Raw genomic sequence first — 22,950 nt, 5'->3', positions numbered from 1 at the left:
GACAAATCCACAGCCAACATCATTCTCAATGGTGAAAAACTGAAACCATTTCCTCTAAGATCAGGAAAAAGACAAGGTTGTCCACCCTCACCACTATTATTCAACATAGTTTTGGAAGTCCTAGCCACTGTAATCAGAGAAGGAAAAGAAATAAAAGGAATACAAATTGGAGAACAAGAAGTAAAAATGTCACTGTTTGCAGATGACATGATACTATAGATAGAGAATCCTAAAGAGGTCACCAGGAAACTACTAGAGCTAATCATTGAATTGGGTAAAGTTGCAGGACACAAAATTAATGCACAGAAATCTCTTGCATTCTCATACACTAACAATGAACGATAAGAAAGATAAATTAAGGAAATAATCCCATTCACCTTTGCCACAAAAAAAATAAAATACCTAGGAATAAACTTACTTAAGGAGGTAAACAGCCTGTACTCAGAAAACTATAAGACACTGATGGAAGAAATCAAAGATGACACAAACAGGGGCTTCCCTGGTGGCACAGTGGTTGAGAGTCCACCTGCTGATGCAGGGGACACGGGTTCGTGCCCCAGTCCAGGAAGATCCCACATGCCGTGGAGCGGCTAGGCCCGTGAGCCATGGCCGCTGAGCCTGTGCGTCCAGAGCCTGTGCTCCGCAACAGGAGAGGCCACAACAGTGAGAGGCCCGCGTACCACAAAAAAAAAAAAAAAAGATGACACAAACAGATGGAGACATATACTATGCTCTTAGATTGGAAGAATCAGTATTGTGAAAATTACTATACTACCCAAAGCAATCCACAGATTCAAAGCAATCCCTAACAAATTACCAAAGGCTTTTATTACAGAACTAAAACAAAAAATCTTAATATTTATATGGAGGCACAAAAGGCCCTGAATAGCCAAAGCAATCTTGAGGGAAAAAATGGAGCTGGAGGAATCAGACTCCCTGACTTCAGACTATACTACAAAGCTACACTAATCAAGACAATATGGTACTGGCACAAAAACAGAAATAGAGGTCAATGGAACTGGATAAAAAGCCCAGACATAAACCTATGCATCTATGGTCAACTAATCTATGACAAAGGATGCAAGAATATACAATGGAGAAAAGACAGTCTATTCAATAAGTGATGCTGGGAAAACTGGACAGCTACGTGTAAAAGAATGAAATTAGAACACTCCCTAACACCATACACAAAAATAAACTCAAAATGGATTAAAGACCTAAATGTAAGACCAGACACTATAAAACTCTTAGAGGAAAACAGAGGAAGAACACACTTTGCCATAAATCACAGCAAGATCTTTTTTGACCCACCTCCTAGAGTAATGGAAATAAAAAAATAATAATAAACAAATGGGACATAATGAATCTTCAAAGCCTTTGCATAGTGAAGGAAACTATAAACAAGACAAAAAGACAACCCTCAGAATGGGAGAAAATATTTGCAAACGAATCAACAGACAAAGGATTAATCTCCAAAATATATAGACAGCTCATGCAGCTCAATATTAAAAAACAAGGGCTTCCCTGGTGGCGCAGTGGTTGAGAGTCCGCCTGCCGATGCAGGGGACACGGGTTCATGCCCTGGTCCAGGAAGATCCCACATGCCGCGGAGCAGCTGGGCCCGTGAGCCATGGCCGCTGAGCCTGCGCGTCCAGAGCCTGTGCTCCGCAACAGGAGAGGCCACAACAGTGAGAGGCCCGCATACCGCAAAAACAAACAACCAAACAAACAAGACATACAGATGGCCAAGAGGCACATGAAATGCTGCTCAACATCACTAATTATTAGAGAAATGCAAATCAAAACTACAATGAGGTGACTTCCCTGATGGCACAGTGGTTAAGAGTCTGCCTGCCAATGCAGGGGACATGGGTTCTAGCCCTGGTCCAGGAAGATCCCACATGCAGCAGAGCAACTAAGCCCGTGAGCCACAACTACTGAAGCCGGTGCGCCTATAGCCCATGCTCTGCAACAAGAGAAGCCACCGCAATGAGAAGCCCATGCACCACAATGAAGAGTAGCCCCTGCTCGCCGCAACTAGAGAAAGCCCACACGCAGCAACGAAGACCCCACGCAGCCAAAAATAAATAAATAAATTAATTAATTAATTAAATTTTTAAAAATATCTACAATGAGGTATCACCTCACACTGGTTAGAGTGGGCATCATAAGAAAATCTACAAACAACAGATGCTGGAGAGGGTGTGGAGAAAAGGGAACCCTCTTGCACTGTTGGTGGGAATGTAAATTGATACAGCCACTACAGAGAACATTACGGAGGTTCCTTAAAAAACTAAAAATAGAACTACCATACGACCCAGCAATCCCACTACTAGGCATATACCCTGAGTAAACCATAATTCAAAAAGAGTCATGTACCACAATGTTCACTGCAGCACTATTTACAATAGCCAGGACATGGAAACAACATAAGTGTACATCAACAGATGAATGGATAGAGAAGATGTGGTACTTATATACAATGGAATTACTCATCCATAAAAAGGACTGAAATTGGGTCATTTGTAGAGACGTGGATGGACCTAGAGACTGTCATACAGAGTGAAGTAAGTCAGAAAGAGAAAACAAATATCGTATATTAACGCATGTATGTGGAATCTAGAAAAATGGTACAGATGAACCGCTTTGCAAGGCAGAAATAGAGACACAGATGTAGAGAACAAATATATGGACACCAAGGGGGGAAAGCAGTGTGTGTGTGTGGGGGGGGGATGAGCTGGGAGATTGGGATTGGCATATATGCACTAATATGCATAAAATAGATAACTAATAAGAATTTGCTCTATTAAAAAATTATATTAAATTTTAAAAAAAGAAAGGAAAAAACATATCAAGGAAAGGATACATGAAGAATCCAGTTTCAAGGAAAATATGCCCCAAGAAACAAAAAAGTTTCCCACAAGTGCTTCATGCTTTGGAATAAATGAATGAGAGCCAAAGTCTATAAACTGAGCATTCAAATAGTACACATTGATGGGGTTCAGGACACACTACCCCAAAATATGGCATCTTGGTGTACTGTATATTTTAAGAAGAAATTTGAGAAAATGATGGAAGCAAGAAGGTCACTCTGACCTTCCTCTGCCCTTCTCCCTTGAAAGAAGCATTAAAACCCTCAAGTGAGAGGAACATCCTTGTCTCCAAAGACAAAGTGACACCTGGAAGAATCTGAACGAGCAGGCCTTGTTAGATTTCCCCAAGTTTACTATAATTACTTCTTGACCTATCATATTCCTCCACGACTGTGTACTCTTGATCAAACCTAGCATAAAAAGACTCAGGTCTAACTGTCAAAAAAAAAACCCACATTTCAAAAAGACACATGCACCCCAACGTTTATTGCAGCACTATTTACAATAGCCAGGACATGGAAGCAACCTAAATGTCCATAGACAGACGAAAGGATAAAGAAGATGTGGTACATATACACAATGGAATATTACTCAGCCATAAAAAGAAACGAAATTGGGTCATTTGTAGAGATGTGAAGGGACCTAGAGGCTGTCATACAGAGTGAAGTAAGTCAGAAAGAGAAAAACAAATATCGTACATTAACGCATATATGTGGAATCTAGAAAAATGGTACAGATAAACTGGTTTGCAAGGCAGAAATAGAGATGCAAATGTAGAGAACAAATGTATGGACACCAAGGTGGGAAAGCAGGGAGGGGCGGGTGGTGGTGGGATGAACTGAGAGATTGGGATTGACATATATACACTAATATGTATAAAACAGATAACTAATAAGAACCTGCTGTATAAAATTAAAAATAAATAAATAAAAATTTTTTAAATGGGCAGAAGATTTGAATAGATATTTTTCCAAAGAAGACATACAAATGGCCAACAGACATATGAAAAGATGCCCAAAGGGCACAGGACCAGCTGCTATTTTTATATACTTTTTACAACTGAAGCTTGGGTTTTGGAAAACCTGGGAGGCTTTGGGGAAGAAGCTCAGGTTACGGGGATCAGGCCCGAGGATGGAATTCATGACTCTTGGACTCTGGCACCTGAATAAGGACAAACCTGAAAGACAAGGTAGCCCAGACACTTGCTGATCTGACCAAGGGGCCTGAGTATGGAACAGAATGAAGAAAGTGCCCAGTCAAAATGCACAACTAGGCAGGATCCATAACAGAACTGCTGGCTCCAGGCTACTTATCTGGAATTCCAGCTGTTGCCGACTTGGGCTTCCCTGTCCTCAGGTTCACCGCTAGAGATGCATCACCAACTTACTTTAGATCCATGCTGTTGAGGGACAATGAAACAATTGCTGCTTACCCCTTGGTCACTACACATGCCAATCAGAATCCACAGTGTGCACCTGCCATTGGGTCACTTCCTCTAGCACCTGCCCAGCTGGGGGCTTTGGGGAAGAAAGCAGGTAATCCTGGCCTCCAGCCCTCCTGCTTATCCTGCTGTAAGTAATCATTCATCCACTCTGACTCCTGACCCACCCAGATGTCTGAGGCCCCACCTCATCTCTCTCCTGGACTACTGCAGCAGCCTCCAGTTTGCTCTCCCTACCCCCAACTCCTACCACACAAATCCACTGCACAGAAAGCTACTCCATCAGTTTTCTTAAGGCGCAGTCAGGATCAGGTGCTCAAGCTGGTCTGAACCTCTTCAGTGTCATCCTCACTGCTTAGAGAATAAAGTCTAAATCCCTCAATGGGACATCAAGATCTTACACAATCCAGGCACAACTTTCCCTTCTCATTTCATTTCCCATTCTAGTCTCACATGGATCCCCACCCTGTGCTTGAGCCATATTTAAATTCTTGTTCTCCTATAATGTTCTGTATGTTCCAACCGTCCTATCTTTTCAGCCTATTCTTTCCCCTCTGAAGCCCTCCTTTGTCTCTGCACTCATTGAAATCCTAGCTATTCTTTACAGCTCATTCTTTTTTTTTAACATCTTTATTGGAGTATGATTGCTTTACAATGGTGTGTTAGTTTCTGCTTTATAACAAAGTGAATCAGCTATACATATACATATATCCCCATATCTCCTCCCTCTTGTGTCTCCCTCCCACCCTCCCTATCCCACCCCTCTAGGTGGTCACAGAGCACTGAGCTGATATCCCTGTGCTATGTGGCTGCTTCCCACTAGCTATCCATTTTACACATGGTAGTACATATAAGTCCATGCCACTCTCTCACTTTGCCCCAGCTTACCCTTCCCCCTCCCTGTGTCCTCAAATCCATTCTGCATCTTCATTCCTGTCCTGTCCCTAGGTTCCTCATAACCACATATTTTATTTATTTTTTTATTATTATTTTTTAAAATAAATTTATTTCTTTTATGTATTTATTTATGGCTGTGTTGGGTCTTCCTTGCTGCACGTGGGCTTTCTCTAGTTGTGGTGAGCGGGGACTACTCTTTGTTGTGGTGAGCAGGCTTCTAATTGCAGTGGCTTCTCGTGTTGTGGAGCACAGGCCCTAGGCACACGGGCTTCAGGAGTTATGGCACACGGGCTCAGTAGTTGTGGCTCGCGGGCTCTAGAGCACAGGCTCAGCAATTGTGGCACACAGGCTTAGTTGCTTCGTGGCATGTGGGATCCTCCCAGACCAGGGCTCAAACCCATGTCCCCTGCACCGGCAGGCGGATTCCTAACCACTGCGCCACCAGGGAAGCCCCATAACCACATATTTTAGATTCCACTTCCTCCATAAAGCCTTCTTAGTTGGAAGTAACTTCTCATTTCTCTCTGCCTCTAAGTACTTGTCATCATCTAAGTAGCCATCCTTGTCGCTCTCTGCCTGTGTTTTCAGTTTAACCCTTATTTGAATGTCAACTCTTTGAGGGCAGTGCCATGTATTAAATTGCTAGCATGGTGTGGATATTCAATAAATATTTGCTGAAGCTGAACTTATCTAGAGGATGAAATTAGACAGGGAGTTCTGGGGCAGTTAATAGAAGAAAGAAAGAATAGAGATCCTGGCCCTGTGTCCTCACAAAGCCAGCACGCCCTCAAGAATGAGGCTGGGGAGGAAGTCTCAGTGCCCCTAGGCGTGGCCACATCCCAAGGGCTCACTACTGTCTCCAGCCACATAAATCCTGCCACAGTGTTCAGAGACAGAGCCTTGACCTGGTGAGAAGCAGACACAACAACTGTCCAAACCCAGGTCACCTGGGTGTTAAGATGCTGAGACATTAATGCCAGAAGCATGCAGCCCAGACTCAAGCACCCACGTTCGTGTGTCCTTCTCAGGGCATGATATGGCTCTCTTGGAGGAGGGGCAGGGAGAGTCAGCCATGACACTACATTGTGCTCCCGTGAACAGCATCAAGATGGCTTGAGGTGTGCAGAAGTGATAGAGGTCATGAAAAGGCTTCTGTTTCGCTCTGCACAAGCCCTGACGTCTTTGGCTTTCAGCTTCCCCACTTCCTCTGGTCTGGCATAAAGAAGGCCCAGTTGTCAGCTCTGGGCACTGCTTGCACTCCTGCCCTCCCATAGGAACCCAGGTTTCCTACAGAACAGAGGGAGTCGTGAGCTGTCGTCCCCTGAACTTCTCAGGGAACGAATTCCCGGAGATGTGGGAATTTGCCATGAGGCAGGAAGCTTCTTTCTAGTGACTTGAGTTGGAGGTAGGAGGAAAAGGAGGTGAACAGAGGATCTGGCCTTGGCCCTAGCCCTAGGGTTCCAGCATGCACGGCAGGCTCGGGGATAGCCTGTGTGACAATTGGGAGTCCACCACCCAACCACCACTGCCACCGCTGCTCAGGGAAAAGGGAAAAATAAAAACCTCTGTAAGATGAGCTCCTACACACAAACCTGGAGGCTTATGGGGCCCCACAAACCTGCCACTACCAGTGAGTGACTGATACAATAGGTATCTCAGTAGAACGCAGTTCACTTAGAAGGTTGAATGGTTACCATTGAATTCCACTAAAATCCCATCAGTTATCAGAGCTTTATAAGAGCTCCTGACAAATAATGATAACTTACTGTTATGGGTTGAAGTCCTAACCCCCAGTACCTCATAATGTGACCATATTAGAAATAGGATCGTTGCAGATGTAACTAGTTAAGATGAGGTCACTAGGGTGGGCCAGATTCAATGACTGGTGTCTTATAATGAGGGAAATATGGACAGATACACACACACACACACACAAAGGAGAGCACCATGTGAACAGGCACAGAAGATGGCCATCTACAACCAAGGAGAGAGGCCTGGAATAGATTCTTGCCAAACAGCACTCAGTAGGAACCAACACTGCAGACATCTTGATTCACACTTCTAACCTCCAGATCTGTGACACAACATATTTCTGTTGTTTAATCCACTCAGTTCATGGTACTTTGTTATGACATTCCTAACAAATGAACACTCTTACCATTGAAAAATTCTCACTATAAGTCATGATCACTTATTTCAGTTAGCCCTAAAACAACCCAATGAGTCAGGTACTTTTATTTATCCTCATTTTTCCAAACGAGGGCTCTGAGGCTATGAAAGGTTAAGAAATTTGCCCAAAGTATTAAGTTGTGGAGCCAAGATTTGAACTCTGCTGCCTGACTCTGAAACCCGTGTTCTTTTCTGCACCACCCACCACTGCCTCAGAAAGAAGGGAAGTCCTGATGAATAATTCTGTCGTGGGAACCAGGCCCACGTGAGCTCTGCCTGGTAGTCGTGCTCCCCATGTGGACACATTCAATTCATTGTTGTCAACACAATGGGCTTCCAGACATGCCACCGGGGTAGACAACACCTGGCAGCTCCCAGATGGCCACACAGGAGCCAGGGTGGATGACAGGCCAGCAAGGGCCGACAGGTGAGGCCCAGCTGACAGGATTTGGCAAGAGGGTGAGGCCAGTATTCATGGACCTGACAGGTTCAGTCATGGTTCTACAGGGTGGGTGGCACTGGGCACTAAGAGAAGCCAATGAGAATTCTGTGAAGGCAGGAAACAGATGGGCAGTTATTAGGAATTGAGCCTGAAAAGGAATAAGGACAAGACAGGGGCAGAAATGCAGGATCTGGGACCCACGGAGACCAAAGAGGCTGAAATTCAAGGCCAGAAGGTGGAGAGAGACTACAGGAGCCCCTCAAGGAAGATGCTGTCCAAGGTCAGAAGTAACTGGTCTCTGAGGATGATGCCCATAGGTTTGACTTTGGTGAGAACAAGGTAGAGTTGAGAAGAGGCTTCTTGTCTAACTACTGGAGAAATAACTTATCTTGTGCAAATGAAGCAAATGGGGGAAATCCCGTGTAAGGCAGTTGCCCCAACTGCAGGCTTAGAGCCATCCTGGCTTTCATTTGGGGTTTCTCCACCCTACTCTGCCTGGTTCAAGTCCAAGGGTCATGAAAGGCCTTTAACAGCTCTGGACAGAACACGCCTTCCTCATTTCTCTCCTGATTCTGAGCCCTGACTTCCTACGAGATAGGGTCCTAACACTCCCAGCAGATGTGCCCCAGCCACTTCCCAAGTGTTTCCTAGCCACTATCAGCAAGCCACCATCGCTTCCCTGAGTGTCTGGGGTCTCAGATATGAGCTTATGGGCTTCGCCAGTTGGGACCAAGGCCAGCTTTCAGGAAGTTGGTGGCAGGGGACTTGCTTCCCTTCTGAGCTCTATTTACCCATCTTCACACCATTGCAGGACTTCCTCACCCTACCTTCTGTGGGACATGGATAAGCATTTTAAATGTCATTATTTGTATATTCTAATCTAATGTACATTTTGAAAAGGTAAAATTTTATAAGTAGCAGCATAATTCTTACAGCACTTTGGGATAAGTTTAACAAACGATGTCACAAGAACCGTAGAGAAATTCTGCTTTTTGACCCAGTAATAGCACCCTTGCAATGGCATTCTAAGGAAACATTCAAGAGATGAGGAATATACTCATTCATGAATTTAGTAAGCTTGCTAAAGATGTGAGGGCATGTGAGGGATCACTATGCAGGGCACTCTATTCCATCTTGCCAGCAACCTCTGACTTCCTGCATTCCCCTCACCCCTTTTCATTTGTCCACTCAGATGACCTCTGAGGCTCCAAATCCCGCCCCCCCCCATTCTAAAGAGCAACTCAGCTCTCCATAACACCTTCCCCAACACTCCCCCACCCAAACCCCCCCAAATGCTCCATTCAACACTCTCACTCCCCACTCCAGAGAAGGCAGTGAAAAGTGGTTATCCTTAGCATAGTTTTCCTCTTCCTCTCACATATACTATGGAAATTAGAAAGCTATTAGAAAAGAGAGAGGGTTAGCTCTGTATGTGCTGACATGAACAAAAGATGTTGATGATTTATCATCAAATGAAACAAACAGACAAGTTGCAGGGCCATATATACAGTGTGATACCTTTGTATCCATGAGGTCTGGCAGGCTCTGTGTCAATCTGTTAGCTGTAGTTTCTTTCCTGTGGGGAGGAAATGGGATTGAGGTTATAATGGAGAGCATTCACTTTCTTACTCCATATAAATATATTATTTGAACTTTGTTTATTTTACAATGAAAATGTATTGATTGTGCAAGTAAGAAAGAAAAGAAGATGCAGGATTTCAGCATGGGGAAAGCAGGCCAAGGATTGCCAAGGCCCTGCCCTCTTGGAGAAGCAAATTTTTACCCTCAGCTAGTTTGCTCATTTTTCCCCAACTGCCTCAGGAAGCTGAGAGAGAGTGGGCTCTCCTGTTGGAGGCATTGCTCAGAAAGCCAGGCTTAATGCTCTTCTATTACTGCTGGCTAACAACCCTTCTCCCTCAGCCTTTCCAGACCACTCACCCGCACGCAGTGCACCAGGGCTGTATGGGGCCCGGAAGACCACTCCTTGATAGGTTCTCCTTCCTCTGGTGAGAGCCATGCCAAAAAACCTGGGGTTCACCAGGACCACAAGCTCCTCTTCGACAAAGAGAGGTGAGGGGATTCTGAGTTGTCGATATCTCTTCTCACCCTTCTCGGCAGGATTAATCAGGCTTGGCCAAAACCAACCAGTAACACTGAATGAAAACAGAGAAGACAGAGAGCCTCAGTTCTATCTTGTCCACTGTGCCTCAACTCATAGGAAACAAAGGTAAGTCAACAAGCTGTGGTTTGTAACCACTTTAATGGATCAGGGGAAGTAAGAGCCTTGAATGTCCTCCCAGGTTAGATGGAAGTTTCCCTCCTGGGAGAAGAAAATTCCTGGCAAGTTAGTGCTGGTTGTTGGCAGGCCACCTCAGGTCCTTGCCTTGTGGCCCTCTCCATAGGGCTGCCTGAGTGTCCTCACAACATGGCAGCTGGATTCCCCAAGAGCCGGTGATCCAGGGGTGATCAGGCCACATCTTTTATGACCTAGACTCAGAAGTCACACATCATTTCTGCCACATTCTATTCATTAGAAACAAATTAGTAAGCCTAGCCCAGACTTAAGAGGAGGGGAATGAGGCTCCACTTTTTGAAGCAAGAAGAAAGAATTTGTGGGCATATTCTAAAACCACCACAGTCATTACCTATCAGCCCTTGTATAGCTTCAAGAGACACAAAAATGAGTCACACAAAATCCCTGCCGTCAACCGCAAATCAATCAATGTGATACACCACATTAACAAATTGAAGAACAAAAACCATATGATCATTGCAATAGATTCAGAAAAGCTTTTGACAAAATGCAATATCCAGTTATGATAAAAACTCTCCACAAAGTGGGTGTAGACAGAACATACCTCAACATAACAAAGGTCACATATGATAAGCATATCATATGGTCACATATGATAGGTCACATATGATAAGCATGTCATATGTGACCACATATGACAGTTAACATCATATTCAATGGTGAAAAGCTGAAAGCATTTCCACTAAGATCAGGAACCAGACAAGGATGCCCAGTATCGCCACTTTTTTTTTTTTAAATAAATCTATTTATTTATTTTTGGCTGTGTTGGGTCTTCATTTCTGTGCGAGGGCCTTCTCTAGTTGCAGTGAGTGGGGGCCACTCTTCATCACAGTGTGCAGGCCTCTCACTGTCGCGGCCTCTGTTGTTGCGGAGCACAGGCTCCAGACCTGCAGGCTCAGTAGTTGTGGCTCACGGGCCTAGTTGCTCCACGGCATGTGGGACCCTCCCAGACCAGGGCTCAAACCCGTGTCCCCTGCATTGGCAGGCAGACTCTCAACCACTACGCCGCCACGGAAGCCCTCGCCACTTTTATTCAACGAAGTATTGGAAGTCCTAGCCACAGCAATCAGACAAGAAAAAGAAATTTAAAAATCCAAATTGGAAAGGAAGAAGTAAAAGTGTCATTGTTTGCAGATGACGTGATACTATACTTAGATAATCCTAAAGATGACACAAAAAAACTACTAGAGCTCATCAATGAATTCAGTAAGCTGGAGGATATAAAATTAATGTACAGAAATCTGCCACATTTACATTCAGTAACAATGAACTATCAGAAGGAGAAATTAAGGAAACAATTCCATTTACAATTGCATTAAAAAGAATTAAATACCTAGGAATAGATCTAACAAAGGAGGTAAAAGACCTGTACTCAGAAAACTATAAGACACTGATAAAAGAAACTGAAGACTAACAAAAACAGATAGAAAGATATACTGTGTTCATGGATTGACAGAATTAATAGTGTTAAAATGACCATACTACCCTAGGCAATCTACCGATTCAATGCAATACCTATCAAAATACCAATGGCATTTTTCACAGAACTAGAATAAATAACTTTAAAATTTGTATGAAAACACAAAAGAGCAAGAGCAGCCAAAACAATCTCGAGAAAGAAGAACAGAGCTGGAGATATCCCTCCAGCTCAACACTACTAATCATCAGGGAAATGCAAATCAAAACCACAGTGAGATATCACCTCACACCTGTCAGAATGGCCATCAGCAAAAAGACCACAAATAACAAATGTTGGCCAGGATGTGGTGAAAAGGGACCCCTTGTACACTGTTGGTGGGGATGTAAATTGGTACAGCCACTGTGCAAAACAGTATGGAGGTTCCTCAAAAAACTAAAAATAGAACTACCATATCATCCAGCAATTCTACTCCTGGGTATATCTCTGAAGAAAACGAAAACACTAATTCGAAAAGATGCATGCCCCCAATGTTCATAGCAGCATTATCTACAGCAGCCAAGATATGGAAGCAACCTAAGTGCCCATCAACAGATGACTGGATAGAGAAGATGTGGTATAAATATACATACAATGGAATATTATGCAGCCATAACAAAGAATAAAATTTTGACATTTGTCACAACATGGGTGGACCTGGAGTCTATGCTAAGTGAAATAAGTCACACGGAGAAAGACAAATACTCTATTTTCTCTCTTATACATGGAATCTAGAAAATAAAATGCATATAACAAAACAGAAGCTGAGGGCTTCCCTGGTGGCGCAGTGGTTGAGAGTCTGCCTGCCGATGCAGGGGACAAGGGTTCGTGCCCTAGTCCAGGAGGATCCCACATGTCCTGGAGCGGCTGGGCCCATGAGCCATGGCCGCTGAGCCTGCGCGTCCGGAGCCTGGGCTCCGCAACGGGAGAGGCCAAAACAGTGAGAGGCCCGCGTACCGCAAAAAAAAAAAAAAAAAGCTTTACACAAAAATTTATAAAAAAAAAAAACAGAAGCTGACTCACAGATATAGAGAACAAACTAGTGATTACAAATGCGGAGAGGGGAGGGAGGGGCAAGACAGGGGTAGTGGATTAAGAGGTACAAACCACTCTGTATAAAATAAATGTTACAAGGATATATTGTACAGCACAAGTAATATAGCCAATATTTTACAATAACTTTAAATGGAGTATAATCTATAAAAATTTTGAATCACTATGTTGTACATCTGAAACTAATATAAGATTGTAAATCAACTATACCACAATTAAAAAAAAAAAAATTCTCTGCCCTCAAAAAACTTTTCGGCTTGACTTCCCTGGTGGTCCAGTGGGTAAGACTCCGTGCTCCCAATGCAGGGGGCCCGGGTTCGATCCCTAGCTGGGGAACTAGATCCCAAATGCATGCTGCAACTAAAGATCCCGCGTGCCACAACGAAGATCCAGAGAAGCAAAAATAAATAAATATTTTTGAAAAAAGAAAGAAAGAAAGAAAAACCTTTTGGCTTAACAAAGGAGACTGACAAGTCATACTGGATTATATAAGCTGTGGGAACACAGAGGACAAAGTTTTCTCCTGGGGGAGGGAGGACAGTGGGAGAGGAGTCTCTGAAAGGAGGTAGAATCTGATGTGGGCCTTGAAGTGTGAGTAGGAATGTGTTAGATCAGGTGAACTGATGCTCAGCCCCCATTCCAACCTCCTTCTGGTGTTCCCTGCTCTGCAGGAGCTGCTAAGATAAAACTACATTTCCCAGACTTCTGTGCAGGTGAAGCTCTGGAAAGGATTTAGGTTCCACTCTGTAAAACACACAAAAGCAAGATTTGGAGGGCAGGAATCAGGTGTGAGCCAAGCTCCCATCCCTTCTGCTATTTCTGCTGACGAGTCTGCCATGGAGGTGTTTGCTTTCCCTACGGCACAGGTGGCAGCAGCCCCAGACACTGGCTCACGGGGATATCCTTTTGCTGTTGAGACTGTGGCTAGTGTGGCATAGTTCTGGAGTGGCAGCTATGTGCTTCCTGAGGGTAGAAAATGCTCAGGCCTTCCAGAACCTCGTCTAGAGTTGGAGTGGAAGGGCTCAGAGCACAGGGACAGCTTGCCTCAAACTCTCCCTCCTATGTCTACTCCTCCTGGCCCCCTTGACTTCAACTCTTTCATATCCTTAAATGAGTGAGAGGCCACCCCTTTGCAAGGACTCAGAGGTGATCTTACTTTGGCAAGTGGCAGGATCTTGGAGCCTTAACTACAACTGGGAGTGAAGCCATTTCATTTTAACAACCAGTCGCTCCAAGTTAAAAACCATAAAATGCCAACAGAAACTTAAGCTGGCCCTCTACAGTCTTTTACTGTCTCCTTCACTGAACCCATCCACACATGCAAAGTTGTCAGCCAAATGGAAGTGTCGCTGGACTCATTTAAGGGATAAATGTGGGAACTTTAGAAAGTCTATAAGCCCAGCAGATGTCAGGAAGCCAGCAACTGATGTTTGCCTGTGGTTTCTGGGCTGTGTACCTGGGATGTGCAGGTTAGAACAGAGCTCACCTCCCCCCAGTCCTGGGCTGCAGAGACACTGACTTGTGATGGGGTTTTTATTGCTCTTGTTTTCAATCATTAATGTACCAACATCACGTGCCAGCTTCCACAGGGCTCTCATTCTCCAGCAGGCTCCCCATCCCTGCACCCACATACACATACACATACACAGTGCTTCAGATACTTGGGAGACTGACCTTCCCGCATTCATTTGATAAATATTTATAGCTTAAGAAACAACAGGCTGGAAAGCCCACAACAGCCATCAATCCCACCCACAGTGGGACTTGCCTGGTGTCAGCCTGGCTTGTAAACCTCTCTGAGTGCAGGGCAAGGCGTCCTGAGCAAGAGGCAATAAATACACACTGCTTGGTTGAGCCCCTAATTGACAGAATCTTGAAACCAGAAACCAAGTCTAGGGTTCCTGCGTAGCCCGTGAGCCTTAGATGGGAAACAAGCATGAGGACGAGATGGATTTGACTTCTGAATGATGACTCTTTTTTGAATTGCAGTAAAGAGTCAGTGTCCAGATGTCCCCCCAAAGGCCTCCTTATGCAGCTTCTAAACATTTTCTAGATCCTGGACCCCTTTCAGAATGTGATTAAAGTTCTGGGTATTCTCCCCAGAAAAATACACACAGGCACATACACACAACACTGTGCATGTAATAACTTCAGAGACAGGCCTTCCAGAAGCTAAGAGTCTCACAGAGAAGGTAAACAAACAAACAAAAATGCACATGAATATGGAGGACAACATGACGGGCACTCTGAAGGATTGTGGCACTAGAGTATTTTGAGAGTTCATGGGGGAGAGAGGTCAAGTTGTAAGGTAAAGAGTCAAGCACAACAAGAAGGAACCAATCCTGAATGCATTCCCACATCCTCCAGACGTCCACCGCGGGCTTCTGTACCTTGATGTCCAAGTGAGGTGGCCTGGACTTCTGAATCCCGTGGACCAGAGAGTTCCACGTGCTCTCGAGCATTTCTGCTGGCTCCCTGTGGGGGCCTCAGTCTCCTGGCCCTTCTACCTCTTGAAATTCTAGCTTCCTCACACACCACTTCTGTCCCCATATGACATCCCCCAACCCCAACACAAAATTCAGCCACTCCTTTGGCTTCCACGATAGAAAAATTCAATCCCACCAAGCATTTATACATACAGGTTTTACAAAATATGGGAGAATGGGTCCTGGGAAAGGGTCATATTATACAGCACCTGGACTTCTGCCACCACTGAGTCCCTCTGCCTTCTCTCCACACTTTTGTCTCTTTCCCCCTTTTTTTCAGAAGCAGCTTAAAGAGTTCCTGAGCCTTAGTGCCCGCTGACACCTAGGTCCGGGGTGAGGGTGGGGTGAGGGTTGGTGGGGAAGGAGAAGAACCCTCTCTCCAAGGACGGATCAAGGCATCCTTCCAAAGCACACACGCAGTGACTTCTCTAAGAGGAATTCAGCAATAAAAGTCTCTCCATCCCATTTGTATGGGTGAGTTGAAGAGAACAAAATCCACTCCAGCTAGATTAGGCAAGAAGGGATTTATGACAGGATATTAAGTGTCTTACAGGACTACTAGGAGAAATGTAGAAAAGACTTTAGGTTGAGCTTTCAGAAAAGCCTCCCAAAGAAGATCTGGGCCACCAGGGAAGCTGCTCGCTCCAAAACCACCAGTGCTCCTGCCACAAGGTCACCAGCAAAATGCATGATCCTGGCCTCCCAACATCCATGAGGCTAGAGACAGGACACCGGGATGCCTGCTCACGCCACCAGAGAGAGCTCAGTCAGTCCCTCAACTGCAATGCCAGCAGAAAGAACAGGGGCAGCAGAAGTATGGCCTCTGCCTGGCATCCACCCAGATCTCTTCTGCCTCATACCTTGAGGTCTGATCATCCATCCAAGGAAAGACATCCGAGAGTCCATTACAGTCAGGATCCACTGGGCCTGCCCAACAGGTGGTCTGATCCGAGCACTCATCCTTGTAATGTGGGTCACACACACTTGTGTGCCCTTATCCTTGCCCCCAGGCAGAGCCAGGACTGGAATGAGGCAACGGGGCTCCAGGGGCACAAAGTAGAAGGAGGTACTCTCTCTATGGCTGATGCAAGTGCAAGGTCAGCACCTGGAGTGAGTGTCTCCTTAAATATTTGTGCACTTGGTCTCTTGCCTGCCTCATCTTAGCTCCAGCCAGCTCCCAGGGGATACTAACCTGCACTCCTTCCCCAGCCTTGACAATCTGGAAACAGGTCCTGGCTGGACATCGTGGTGAGATTTCCTGCCACCTCCAGCTTGATTCCTAGGCCAGATGTCAGAGGGGGCACCAGGCTGTCTGAAAGCCAGCATTTCTAGGCCCAGCTTCCCGAATCCAGGAGTCTTCAATAAACTGATTTATTTTGTACCTCTTAACCCCCACCCTTATCTTGCCCTTCCTACATATAACATAAATAAACTATAATGACATATTGTACAACACAAGGAATATAGCCAACATTTTACAATAACTATAAATGGAATATAACCTTTAAAAAGTGTGAATCAGGGACTTCCCTGGTGGCACAGTGGTTAAGACTGCAAGCTCCCAATGCAGGGGGCCCAGTTTCGATCCCTGGTCTGGGAACTAGATCCCACATGCATGCCGCAACTAAGAAGTCCTCATGCCACAACTAAGAAGTCCACCTGCCACAACTAAGAGTCCGCATGCTGCAACTAAGAAGCTCGCTTGCCACAACGAAGATCCTGTGTGCTGCAACTAAGACCCAGCTCAACCAAAATAAATTAAATAAATAAATAAATATTTTTAAAAATTGTGAATCACTATGTTTTATACCTGAAACTTGCATAATATTGTACATCAACTATACCTCGGGACTTCCCTGGTGGCGCAGTGGTTAAGAATCTGCCTGCCAATGCAGGGGACATAGGTTCAATCCCTGGTCTGGGAAGATCCTACCTGCCGCAGAGCAACTAAGCCCATGCACCACAACTACTGAGCCCATGTGCCACAACTACTGAAACCCAAGCACCTAGAGCCTGTGCTCCTCAACAACAGAAGCCACTGCAATGAGAAGCCCGTGCACCACAACAAAGAGTAGCCCCTGCTCACCGCAACTAGAGAAAGCCTGCGCGCAGCAATGAAGACCCAACACAGCCAAAAATACATAAATAAATAAATGTATTAAAAAAACTATACCTCAATTTTTAAAAAACTAAGTAGAAAATAAACAGCTGTATTTAAATCCCTCTGTGCTGAAGTCTCATGAGGGATGCTGCTCTTTTGTCTTATGGAGTAAGGAGTTCCTTCTCCTTTTTCACACCAATAGGCAATGAAAGAGGTAGAATATGGCTAAGCTCACCCCACTTTCCACCAACATACTCCCAAAGGGAGAAAAAGGAAGAAAAGCATTGTGGTAAGAATAAATAAATTAGACTATATTAAAATTTAAAACTTCTGTGCATCAAAGGACACAATCAACAGAGTGAAAAAGCAACCCACAGAATGGGAGAAAATATTTATAAATCATATACTATCTAATGAAGAGTTAATAACCAGAATATATAAAGAACTCGTACAACTCAATGACAAAAAAATAAACAACCTGATTTTAAAATGGGCAAAGGACTTGAGTAGATATTTATGCAAAGAAGATACATAAATGGCCAACAATCACATGGAAAGAGGCTCAATATCACTAATCATTAGGGAAATGCAAATCAAAACCACAGTGAGACACCACTTCACACCCATTAGGATGGTTACCTTAAAAAAAACAAATAACAAAAAAGCCACCAGAAAATAACACATGTTGGCAAGGATGTAGAGAAATTGGAAGCCTTGTGCACTGCTGGTAGGAAGGTGAAATGCTGCAGCCACTATGGAAAACAACATCATGGTTTCTCAAAAAATTACAAATAGAATTATTGTATGATCCAGCAACTCCATTTCTGAGTATATACACAAAAGAATTGAAAGCAGGGTCTTGAGGAGATATTTATACTGCCATGTTCATAGCAGCATTACTCACAGTAGCCCAAAGGTGGAAGCAACCCAAGTACCCACTGATGGATAAACAAAATATATACATACAGTGGAATATTATTCAGCCTTTAAAAGGTAGGAAATTCTGAACATGCTGCAACATGGATGAACCTTGAGAACACTAGGCTAAGTGACATATGCCAGTCACAAAAAAACAAATTGTTTGATTCCACTCACCTAATCAAATTCATAAAGACAGGAAGTAGAATGTTGATTCAGGGGCTAGGGGATGGGGAGAATGGAGAATTTAATGGGTATAGAGTTTCAGTTTTGCAAGATGAAAAGAATTCTGGAGATTTTTTTATACAACAATATAAATGAACTTACCACTACTGAACTGTACCCTTAAAAAGAGTTAAGATGGTAGATTTTATGTCATGTGTATCTTACCACAATTAAAACATTTTTAATTTAAAAAAAAAAGAAAAGCATTGTGCACGAGCTGCCTTTCTCTGCCTTCTCTTTATAACAGTGTTTGAGGATTACCATTTGGATGAGAAGGGGCCTTTAGAATACCTGCCCAAATCTGCAGGAGCGCTATGTGTTTAATATAGTATAACATCTGCCATTGGTGGCGGAGGGGGTGGGGCACCAGGCATTGTGCTCAGTATGGTACTTTACTTGTGGTTCCTTTTTCTTTTTTTAAAATTTTTATTTATTTATTTATTTATTTTTGGCTGTGTTCGGTCTTCATTGCTGAGTGCAGGCTTTCTCTAGTTGCGGCGAGCAGGGGCTACTCTTCATTGTGGTGCACGGACTTCTCATTGCGATGGCTTCTCTTGTTGTGGAGCACGGGCCCTAGGCGCGCAGGCTTCAGTAGTTGTGGCACGTGGGCTCAGTAGTTGTGGCTCGTGGGCTCAGTAGCTGTGGCTCGTGGGCTCTAGATCACAGGCTCAGTAGTTGTGGTGTGTGGCACATGGGCTTAGTTGCTCTGAGGCATGTGGGATCTTCCTGGACCAGGGCTTGAACCCATGTCCCCTGCGTTGGCAGGTGGATGCTTAACCACTGTGCCACCAGGGAAGCCCCATGGTTTCTTATTTAATCCACATGAAGACCCTAGGGGGTAGGTCTAATTATTAGGGATGAAACTCAGACTTCAACGGGTTAAAGTCACAGTCTGTGACTTACCAAGTCACAGAGCTAACACATCAGTGACCCTGAGACCTGACCCCAGGTCCAGTAGGGCTCCGAGGCTGGGTGGCCAGCACCACACCACACTGCCTCCCTGGCAGAGGCTGACTTTTCAAGGTCCATTTCAGGCTCCTTCCCAGCACGATCAGAACCCTGGTGTAAGAGGCTCTCTATCTTCCCCATTCCTACCACTGCCCCCATGAAACGTTAAATAAACGTACAAGGATAACTTTCCTCTTACCTCTTTGCAGCCGCCGCCCCAAGAGGCCCACCCAGACCAAATCACACACAGGAGGCGGCCAGCGGTGTGGTAGGTGGTATGCTGCCCTGGAAGGGAGACCAAGAGCTTTCCAGCCAAAGGGCCCTGGGTTGAAAGCCCAGTGCCACCGCTACGTAGCTGTTTGACACTGAGCACGTGACACCCTCTTTGAGCCTGATTCATTATCTATAAAATGGGATAAGTGATCCTCACCTTGTAGGGTGGTTAAAGGGTTTAAATGAGTATGTATACAGTCCTTCCTCAGCATCTGCAGAGAATCAGTTCCAGGAGCTTCCTCGGACGCCAAAATCCGCGCATGTTCAAGTCGCTTATATAAAATGGGTACAGTGGGCCCTCCGTATCCGTGGGTTTTTCATCCATGGATTCATCTAACCTAGTACTGAGTGGTTGGTTGAATCAGAAGCTGTGAAACCCATTTAGGTCTTTAATGCATTTTGAGTTTATTTTTGTGTATGGTGTTAGGGAGTGTTCTAATTTCATTCCTTTACATGTAGCTGTCCAGTTTTCCCAGCACCACTTATTGAAGAGACTGTCTTTTCTCCATTGTATATTCTTGCCTCCTTTGTCATAGATTATACCAAAGGTATAAGGCCAGACACTATAAAACTCCTAGAGGAAAACACAGGCAGAACACTCTGACATAAACCACAGCAAGATCTTTTTTGACCCACCTCCTAGAGTAATGAAAATAGAAACAAAAATAAACAAATGGGACCTAATTAAACTTAACAGCTTTCGCACAGCAAAGGAAACCATAAACAAGAAGAAAAGACAACCCTCAGAATGGGAGAAAATATTTGCAAATGAAGCAATTGACAAGGGATTAATCTCCAAAATATACAAACAGCTTATGCAGCTCAATATCAAAAAAACAGACAACTCAACCCCAAAATGGGAGGAAGACCTAAATAGACATTTCTCCAAAGAAGACACAGAGATGGACAAGAGGCACATGAAAAGATGCTCGACATCACTAATTATTAGAGAAATGCAAATCAAAACTACAAAGAGGTGTCACCTCACACTGGTCAGAATGGCTGTCATCAAAAAATCTACAAACAATAAATGCTGGATAGGGTGTGGAGAAGAGGGAACCCTCTTGCACTGTTCGTGGGAATGTAAATTGATAGTCACTATGGAGAACTGTACAGAGGTTCCTTAAAAAACTAAAAATAGAGCTACCATTCAACCCAGCAATCCCACTACTGGGCATACACCCTGAGAAAACCATAATTCAAAAAGAGTCATGTACCACAATGTTCATTGCAGCTCTATTTACAATAGCCAGGATGTGGAAGCAACCTAAATGTCCATCAACAGAGAAGTGGAGAAAGAAGATGTGGTACATATATACAGTGGAATATTAGCCATAAAAAGGAACGAAATTGGGTCATTTGCAGAGATGTGGATGGGCCTAGAGACTGACATACAGAGTGAAGTAAGTCAGAAAGAGAAAAACAAATATCATACATTAACTCATATATGTGGAATCTAGAAAAATGGTAGGTGATCTTATTTGCAAAGCAGAAATAGAGACACAGATGTAGAGAACAAATGTATGGAAGGAAGGGGGAAGGGGTGGGATGAATTGGGAGATTGGGATTGACATGTATACACTATTGATACTATGTATAAAATAGCTAACAAATGAGAAACTACTCATTAGTTATAGTAGTATAGCACAGGGAACTCTACTCAGTGCTCTGTGGTGACCTAAACGGGAAGGAAATCCAAAAAAGAGGGGATATATATATATACATATAGCTGATTCACTTTGCTGTACAGCAGAAACTAACACAACATTGTAAAGCAACTATACTCCAATAAAAAATTCATTTAAAAAAAATAGACGAAGCAGCTGCGAAACCCAGCAGATTCAGAGGGCCAACTGCGTATACAAAATCTGTGTTGTCAGCCAAGGTTGCCTGTCCTTTGAAATTCAAAAACACTGGCTTGAATCTTATTTCAGCCTCTGCCAGGGACAAGATCCATCTAGAGATTTATTCCTGCACAAATCGGAATTGTGTCACTTTCCTTCGAAGCCAAAGAGGCTTGGTTTTAAATACTATTTTCTTCTCTGTTATCCATGAAAATTTCCAAGAACTGTGCCGGGTCCATCATAATCACTTTGAGGACCAAGAGGTCAAAGGAGGGGTAGAAAGGAACAGTCCTCCTTCTTAAAGCAGAGCTGGACCCCTCCACAGATGACTTCCGGGAGGACTTGATCTGTTCTGAGGTTTTCTGATCTAAGAAACAGAAAACCCAACCTGAAGGCATTAAATACCAGGCAACTTATTTGTCCCCAAAGCCTAAAGTTCAGAGGCAGGGTGAGCTTCTAGCACTGGGTTGTTCAGAGGCTCCCAATGTTTAGCAGGCTACACCTGCTTGCCTGAGTCTCTCCCCTCCCCCTCTCACCCCCATCAGCTCTTTCCAAACTGGCCTCTTGGGGTAGCAGGATGGCTCCTGGCAGCTTCCAGGGCGACATGCTTCCTCATTCACAGCTAATGGATCGATGTGGTCACATGCCCACTCCTATGCCAAGGGGGTTGATATTATGTTGATGACTTAGGTCAGTTGGAACCTACCCCAAAACCAAAAGTTGACTTGATCCTTGACTTAAACCACATTGTAGTTATACACGGTGGGATAGCTACTGGTGGGCAACCGTATTATCTGCTACAAAACCCTTTATCAGTGTGCGTGTGTGTCATCCTGTATGTGTGATATGCTAGTGTGTGTAAAGTATGAGTGTGCTATGTGTATGTGATGTGTCTGTGTGAGAATGTGTGTGAGATGTGTGTATATAAGTGTAGGTGTGCTTGGTAATCATTTTGCAATGTACACAGGTCAAATCATTACGTTGTGCACCTTAAACTTATACAGTGCTGGATGTCAATCATATCTCAATAAAACTGGAAAAATTTTAAAACCGTACTATGCTATGTGATTGTGTGTATATGTGTGTATGTGAAATGTGTGTGTGTGCTGAGAAGAACAAGTGTCCAAATTAAGAGTCGCTTCTGTTTGGGGCCTTTCACTCTGATCTCTGCTGCTATCACCTTGATGGCCACTAGGGGGCACTGTGCTCCCCTTTTAACCCTCTGGCCAATGTGTGTACAAAATCCTTTTCCCCTAAGCACAGATGAGAGGTTGGAAATTTTTAAAACAACTATACTAACAAAAACGAACAGAACGGAAATCAATTCAGAGAGCATAAGAAACATTCAAAGTTGTTTCTTACAACGTACATTGCGGAGCCAATAATTACCTCCTGTTTTCCGCAAAGCGCTGTCTGCCTTTGAGTCTTTCCAGCTCCTGGCTGTGACTTAGGGACACCGTCTCACTCCCTGCTTTGCAGAACAGTCTCCAAGAAACATGTTCCCTCGCAG

At 44.2% G+C, this 22,950-nt stretch overlaps 1 protein-coding gene across 1 annotated transcript in view; it reads right to left on the bottom strand.

The window, feature by feature from the left end:
* IRAG1 (inositol 1,4,5-triphosphate receptor associated 1) overlaps positions 1-22,950 on the bottom strand; it is a 164,449-nt gene extending 141,499 nt beyond the window's left edge. Inside the window, exons 1-2 of the mRNA XM_027115394.1 lie at positions 22,830-22,950; positions 9,341-9,398 (exon numbers count right to left, since the gene is read on the bottom strand). The gene's annotated coding sequence lies outside the window, so the exon portion shown is untranslated. The remainder of the gene's footprint in view (positions 1-9,340; positions 9,399-22,829) is intronic.

Source organism: Aethalodelphis obliquidens, unplaced genomic scaffold, assembly GCF_003676395.1.
Source record: "Aethalodelphis obliquidens isolate GAN/ISIS:26980383/991018 unplaced genomic scaffold, ASM367639v1 scaffold14, whole genome shotgun sequence".
In the NCBI taxonomy this organism is placed as follows: Eukaryota; Metazoa; Chordata; class Mammalia; order Artiodactyla; family Delphinidae; genus Aethalodelphis; species Aethalodelphis obliquidens.
The sequence above is the reverse complement of the archived record's forward strand: the minus strand, read 5'-3'. Positions and strand labels throughout refer to the sequence as shown.